Raw genomic sequence first — 7,843 nt, 5'->3', positions numbered from 1 at the left:
GTCTCTCTATGTATGTCTATGCAACACGGAACATGAGAACTTATCGTACTAAGGCCCTTCCCTTATCTCTAACCATTAACTCTTTGAGCCAATGGTCATTATGGATAGCGCTATTAGGAATTGACAACTCCTCAGTCGCCCTATTGCTGGAGAGCATGATACCATATTCATCTATGGAACGATAAGCATAGATCTTGATAGGGCTTCAGTCATAGGTTTGGTTGAGACTCATTGTTTGCTCATACACATACAAACTCGTTACTCATTATAGCAATAAACTTGTTTATTAATTATAGCAATGAACTTTGTTTCTCATTACAACAACGAACTTTTATTACTGAAAACTTATATACATGTTTCAGCAATGAAATTGTTTGCTCCTTGTAGCAACAAAATTGATTGCTCATTTTAGCAATGAAACTTGTTTACTCGTTTGAGTAACGAACTTTATCTTCCATGAGAATATGAATGTTGCATCTTATTCGGGCAACATACTTTATCTCTCATGATGACAAAGAACTTTGTTTTTACAAACTTATTTACTCCTTTTAACAATATACTTTTATTATTGGAAACTTTTATCTAAACTTTGATTTCAATTCATGAACCAATATTATTTTGTTAAACTTGTGAGTACTCACCAACTATTTTTATAGTTGACGCTCGTTTTACATGCTTTTTCAGGAATCATCGAGTAAGTGGCACTTAGGGACACTCACTTTTAGGAGCATTCGCATGTGTTGTATTTCAATTTACATTGTAATCTCTTTTAAAAGTTGTTCAAACCCATTGTAAATTTGTAATGATTTTTAATACTATGGTTGGTGTTGTCTTTTAACTTTTGCTATGAAACCCTTTATACTGCCACGCCTCGTGTTTCCGCTTTAGCGGGGTGTGACAACAGGAAACCCCGCAGGAGCAACAAACGGGTACAATATACGCCGCCACAACGCCTGCTACTTCAGCACCTGCCAGTCGATATGCTGGAACTCTCCCGAAGTGTGATGGTTGTAACTACCACCACACCGGAGTATGTCGGGAAATGCAGTGCCTGAACTGCCACAGAAAAGGACACACTGCATGGTTTTGCAGGGCGCCGACTCAACCGACACTATAGGAGGGACTGCCCGATAACAAAGAACTCAGGAGTAGATGGACGAATTCTGATGATCACCGCAGGAGAATCTACCCCAGAGTCGCCAACGAGCAGCGGTATGTTTTCGAAATAAATAATTACTTTAAAAATTAATTTATATTTATATAAGATTAAAACTTGGGGAAAACATTTAAAAGTAATTATAATAACTCACTTATCGGAACAAGTCACAGTATTCAAGAGAACTAAAAGATCCATTCAGAGAAGCTATGATGGCTTAGTATGTACATCAGGGTTGTGCATAGCTAAGATTTTGCAGACTTAGAGTGAGTGATTTCGCCTTAATTCCTGTTCCTAGTTTGGTTGTGGATTTGGGGCAGAGTTACTCAGTCGAATGTCTTATTCATCTTAATTATTCATAACTTGTATATTCCAGGCGATCATAGTGGTACCGAGGAGGATCGTAGTATAAAGTATCGACACTAGTTATCAAAGCATTTTCACCGTATGTACTCGCTCATCGCGGTACGATACGTAGAAGTGTTAACCTCAAGGAGAAAACAGAAAGCACTGGAAAGTATACTCATAGTACATTGTCGAGTACACTAGGAATACATCATCGTATAACAGACGTTTCTTTAAGTCGGCCAAACTTTTGTTCAGTAAAGAGTCCGTTGCTATCATTCGTCATGAATTGGCGTGGTCCTCACCCTACTAAGTTCATATGTTTCCATCGCCTTGACCGTCAAATTCACGAAACCATCTCACAATTGATCCTCTAAGGACATCTTAATGCATTTGTTTGACTGAGAAGAGAAATCGTGAATTGTTGAAATGGTTAAATCAAAAGATAAATCATACTTCGTTCCAAAATTGAGTCTTAGAGTAACACTCCAAGATCGAGCCTTGAGTGACATAATGTTAAGAAGGTTTAAAACACTTATCAAATGTAGAGTAAAATGTTTTCTACTCTTGTACATTTGAAATTGGTAAGTTGTGATGTATTGGATAAAACAAAGACCAACTAAGGCCAATTGTGTGAAGTGTTTGTCTTGATAAGAATCCGCACTAACTCTTGAATATTTACTTTGTCAAGGAATGGCTCTTGACAAGAGAATCTTATATGTCAAGAGGTCTGTGGGAGTCTTAATGATCTTGAAAAAGTTTCAAGAACTAATCAAGAATAGAACCTATTTATTATCACTAGCACACAACTTGAGGTTTGTAACCTATCGTGTTGGCATATTCTTGTTTCTGTGCCCATTCTAGTTAAAGTTGAATATGCTTGTGAGTTCTATGAGTTCTCAGTTGTTTGCATAACTACTTGGAAGCAATGCTAGACCCTTGTTCTACCAAGTGGCAAGAAATTAAGATTGAACAAGTTCAGTCCATATGAGTTTGGATTTGTCACCAACCTTGTCTTGTGATTATGGTTTTGTCAGATCCACATGGATAGGAACACATAAACCATAAAAATCTAAGTGTCGTAAGGTTTCTCTCCGATTCATGAAAATGATGGTGAGGAAACGCTTTCACTAAGTAGATTTTAAATAGTTAGCAATTGTGGTATTTGCATTCTCAAATTCGTCTATGATTACGGCATCCCTCTTCATAGTTCGAATTATGAGAAGTGGCAAAAGGTCTAAACATTATGATTACGACATCCCTCTTCATAATTGTTTAGACACACATGTGAGCTATCTAAGGAAAGGTGTATGATTCCGGGAAGCTTAGATAAATTCTTATCAAAGCATATCGTATCAGAAATCTGATCTTTGGTAAGAAAGTCAATAAAGTATTGATTCCTAGAAGTCCAGCTGATTTCTGGGTACATGTCAGAGCTAGTGGGAGCATAAGTGTTATGCTAATAAGGATATAATCATCAATCTAGTGGGAGCATGATTATTATGTTAAATATTGCAAGTTAGAAATGTTAATTATAGAAAACAAAGTTTAAAATTTGTAATGTCGCAGGGTTTGACATGTTGTTTTGCTATAATTAAGGAAGAGGAAATTATACTTCATCCCAATTCAACATAAGGAAATTCTATATATGGGAACATTATTTGCGTTCTAAAATTTGATTATGATTACGACATCCCTCTTCATAATTCGAATTATGAGAACATGGCAAATAAAAAAAATTATAGCAAAAGACTGGTCTAGGATCATGTCTTTATGTGAGACATTATGGATCGTATCCCATATGCTTCGGGTATAGGATCGATTGCATATGCTATAATATTTCTATGTGTTCTGAATTTTCCAAATGCCTAGGGTGTGACAACTCGAAATTTTTTGCCTTGTAAGTCCAGGCATTCAATTCAACCATGTGTCAGACTCGTTTCTGGTATCTTTTAGCATTGTTTAGAGTCTATTTAAGGGTTCAAAGCTCAGTACATTCAAGCATTGGGTATAGGATTGAGTTGCTTAGGTTCTTCGTGTTGAAATCAAGCTGAACACTCCATCCAAGGGGTGTACGGCCATGGAGTGTACAGCCGTACACCTATGATGGCCGTAAACCCTCCCCCATATGTAGAGTATCCTTTCATTTCTAGTCATTCCTTTCACTTCAAAGTCTAGAAATTCGATTCTCTCTCAACTATCATCGAGTTTTTCACCTTGATCTTCAAGAATGTAAGCCTTTCTTCCTTTTGATTAGTTGTTATCCTTCTTAATCATGTATCACCCTTTGATTTCATCCATGAAAATCATCTTTTTGGGTAGATCTTCAAGATCTTCATCTTTCACCAAGAACACCAAGAACACACACTTGTTCTTGGTGGCCGTGAACCCTCTTTGAGCCTCCAAATCGTAAGTATCCTTTCCATATGCTTAGTATATGTTAGATACTCTTGTTTAACACCTTAGAATCGACCATTTTATTGGAACAAAAGGAGTGTACGGCCGTACACCCTTGCATGGCCGTACACACCTCAAAACACCCCAAAAGGCCCTCCAAAATGAGAACCTAGTTCATATTCTTGATGAGCAATAGTCCCACTAGCTTCCCCATGGTTCAAACACCCTCTTGTGCATGTTTTTCCATGAGTGTACGGCCGTACACTCCATGGCTGTACACCCCTGGCCGTACACTCCATTGTGTGGCCGTATACACCCTTTAGTGAATCACATGTGATTCTAACACTTAGTCCAAGTGTTTCCTAGTCCCTAAGGGTGTTTCCTTGCATGTTAGTTGCTTTTAAACACTAAATTCATGCCAATATATGCCATTATATGTCATTTAGGACTCGTTTGTGTCTTGGGACTTCATTCGTGGAACTTTTCATCCTTACGCGCATATTCGATTGAATCACCCACATAAGGTGAGTTCATACCCCTATAATCAATATTTTAACTATTTTAAATGCTTTTAAGGGGGGATACAAGTTGAACACAATGATAATTGTGTAAATTTTTTGTTATAAACATCATTTTAAAGGATTGCTTATGTGTTCATGAGTGATCAAAACATTTCAAAAACTCTTTTAAAGTTATGTCACTTTATAGTTTATAAAACTCCTTTTTTAAAGTACAATCATAACTTAGTAGATAAATGAGTTTTTTCTTCAAGTCAGTAATAGTTCAAAGTAAAGATACTAGTAAACTATAATAGGTATAGTTTAGGGGTTCAGTTCACACTAGAACAGAGAGAACATGCTATAAAGAGAAATAGGGAGGTAGATACAATACACTAGAACATAGAGAACATAGTATAAAGAGAAACATGGAGGAAGATACAATACACGATAACAGAGAGAACATACTATAAAGAGAAATAGGGAGGAAGATACAATACATGATAACAGAGAGAACATACTATATACTATAACAGAAGAACAAATCATGATTAACAAAATTATACCAATGATCACTAACTCATTGTTCTAAACAAAAGGTGATAATAAATGTGGTATACAAGAACAAAATAACTTTAATGTGAGACTATTTCACGACTTAGAAATTTGTTTGCTGAAGTCGCGTTTTGTAACCAGAGTCTCTTGCAGGGAGAGCGTATAGTATGGTTACAACCACATCACATTATGACCTTAATAAAACAAACTGGTTTTAAGGTAGTCAGTACTTCAGTATGTTAATTTAAAAGACAACTGTGTACTTACATTTTCCCATTACTTTCATATTGTTACAGTTCCACTTGAAAGTTAATGCAATCTATTTTCGAGTTAGGATAGTTATAAACTAGGGAAAACTTACAAGCGACAAATAGAACAGTCGAGTCTAGTACATTCAATAGAAAGGGGCCTATAATGCTAACTTTATGATTCCTTAGTTTATACATCAGGGATATATATTAATCGGATCCGACAGGTAGTAGGATGTGTGCTTTCCGCTTCATTTCCTATTCCTTGTTTGGTTGTGGGCTTAGAGCAGATTCACCCAGCCTACTATCTATCCGATCTTTGCTATATATATATATTCTGTATACACCAAGTAATCATAAGGAGTACCAGGTATGGGCCAGGTCATAGTACACTAATTCAATACACCGTTTTCTAGTAAAAACATACTTTTCAAATAGAACATTTTCTAGACAAAACTAGAAACTTACCAGTAAAAGGTTTAATCCATTTTATTAAACTAGTATAACTTGAAGGACCTTTAGTGGTTAATTCTATAATACCTTAGTTTATACATCAGGGATATATATAATTAATATCCGATAGGTAGTTGGATGTGTGCTTTCCGCCTCATTTCCTGTTCCTTGTTTGGTTATGGGCTTAGGGCAGATTCGCACAATTAACTATCTGTTCGATATTAGATTATATATAGCTAGTGTAAACTAAGTGATTATAGAAGGAACCATTGTGGTTACAATTTTTACTAAAAGAAATAAGGGTTTTCTTAAAGAATGTTTTCATCAATTATAAAGGAACTATTACAGTTAACTCCATGAGTACCAAGTGAATACGCCAGGGTTATATACGACGAAGATCTAACAAACAATGGGATGTGTGCCGTCCGCCTCATTTCCTGTTCCTTGTTTGGTTGTGGGCTTAGGGCAGATACACATAATCGTTTGTTTGTTTACTCTGGGTTTTATATAACTTGTATCCATTTAGTACTCATAGAAAGGATTGTAGAGTCATTTTTACTTATCTTTCATCAAAGCAGGAAATATAGGATTTTCTGGAGGAACTGGCGAACTTTTCTAAAAGAACTTACAACTTACTTACATCACTAAAATCTTATGAACTCATCAGCTTAAATGCTGATCTACTCTTTCAAAATAACTTGTATTCTCAGGAGACCAGTAGACAGGTACGCGCACTGGGATTCAGAAGATGGAGCATAATAGCTTCATGTCTTGTTTTGTTATTTACTTTGTAGTCTATGTTATGTGAACCACATACTTTGTAAACACTTTCTTTCTAATGAAAGGTTGCTTGTTACTTTGATTACTATGATGCATGTCTTGTGATACTAAACATGATGTCCTCCGCACCCAAACGTTTCCGCCGTTCCGGTTTTGGGGTGTGACAGATTGGTATCAGAGCATTCTTTATAGTGAACTAAGTATATCAACCGATAAAAGATATACAACTATAAATGCAATGGGGCCGAAGTGCTCTGGATAATAATATATTTTAAAAAAATATAACAATACCTTATAAAATTATACATACATGCTTATACATATATATACATACTAGAACAAGTATCACAAGAAGAACAGAACAGAAGTATTTAAAGGTTGAACATTGCGGTCAAACCTGGACAGTTATGTAATCATATCTAGGATCAATATAGCCTGATCAACTATATTCATTCGAGATGTGACCGACATATGTTTGGGAGTGATGTGGTGTTGCAACAGTCTTAAAACTTACCTAACGCTAGTCAAGGGATTTCTAGATCAGAACATAAGGTTAAGATACTATGGGAGTATTTTATGATACTATAACACGGCAACAAGTTTAAAACAGACCAAGTACATTTTGTTAAAATACTATAGGAGTATTTTAGGCACTATATAAATAACTTATGTGATAACTTAAAAGACCCTTACAGATAGGTCTATAATCCTGCAATGTATAATTCCAAGGTTTTATATAATCGAGATTTTATAGACTTAGAATTTGTGATCTATTCTTCACTACCTGTTCCTTGTTTGGTTGTGGTTTTGGAGTAGGATCACTTATTCGAAGGTCTATTTAATCTTAAATTATATACAACTTGTATACATTATGCAATTATAGGAGGACTCTGTAAGGATCACCCCATAATGTTTCACTTAATCTCATAGATTCTTTAGACACTTCCATTCTCGCACGACAAACCCAGATAGATGTAACCACTACCTCATAGCAGTCAACAGAAGAGTCAAGGAGGAACAATAGCATGTTCATGAGAAGTTTTCAAAGAAGGATCAGCCGAAGTAACCAAAACGTCCTATGCGTCACACTAATAAATAATAATCTTGTTTAACTTAATGAGCGAGTGGAGACACTGCTCACACTATGTGTTAGGATTATTTTCTTTTCGTACAACTGGTTACAGTTATTCAAGTCACATATATTCATTCGAGGATAGCCACTTCTGATTCATAAAGTTTATTTCGTATAGACTCCTTTATGAATTCTTTGCAGAACCCTATGAAAATCAGAACCAGATACACTCAGAACTAGGATAACTTAGTCTTTCAGCTTTTGGCTTATAAACCACAGCTATAGACTTATTCGATCTCATCTTTGTATTCTTTTAGAAAAGATGCCTCCTCGTAGATCA

This window comes from Lactuca virosa, chromosome 1, assembly GCF_052849685.1.
Source record: "Lactuca virosa cultivar CGN04683 chromosome 1, Lactuca_virosa_CGN04683_v6, whole genome shotgun sequence".
NCBI classification, from domain to species: Eukaryota; Viridiplantae; Streptophyta; class Magnoliopsida; order Asterales; family Asteraceae; genus Lactuca; species Lactuca virosa.
Note: the sequence above shows the minus strand (reverse complement) of the source record.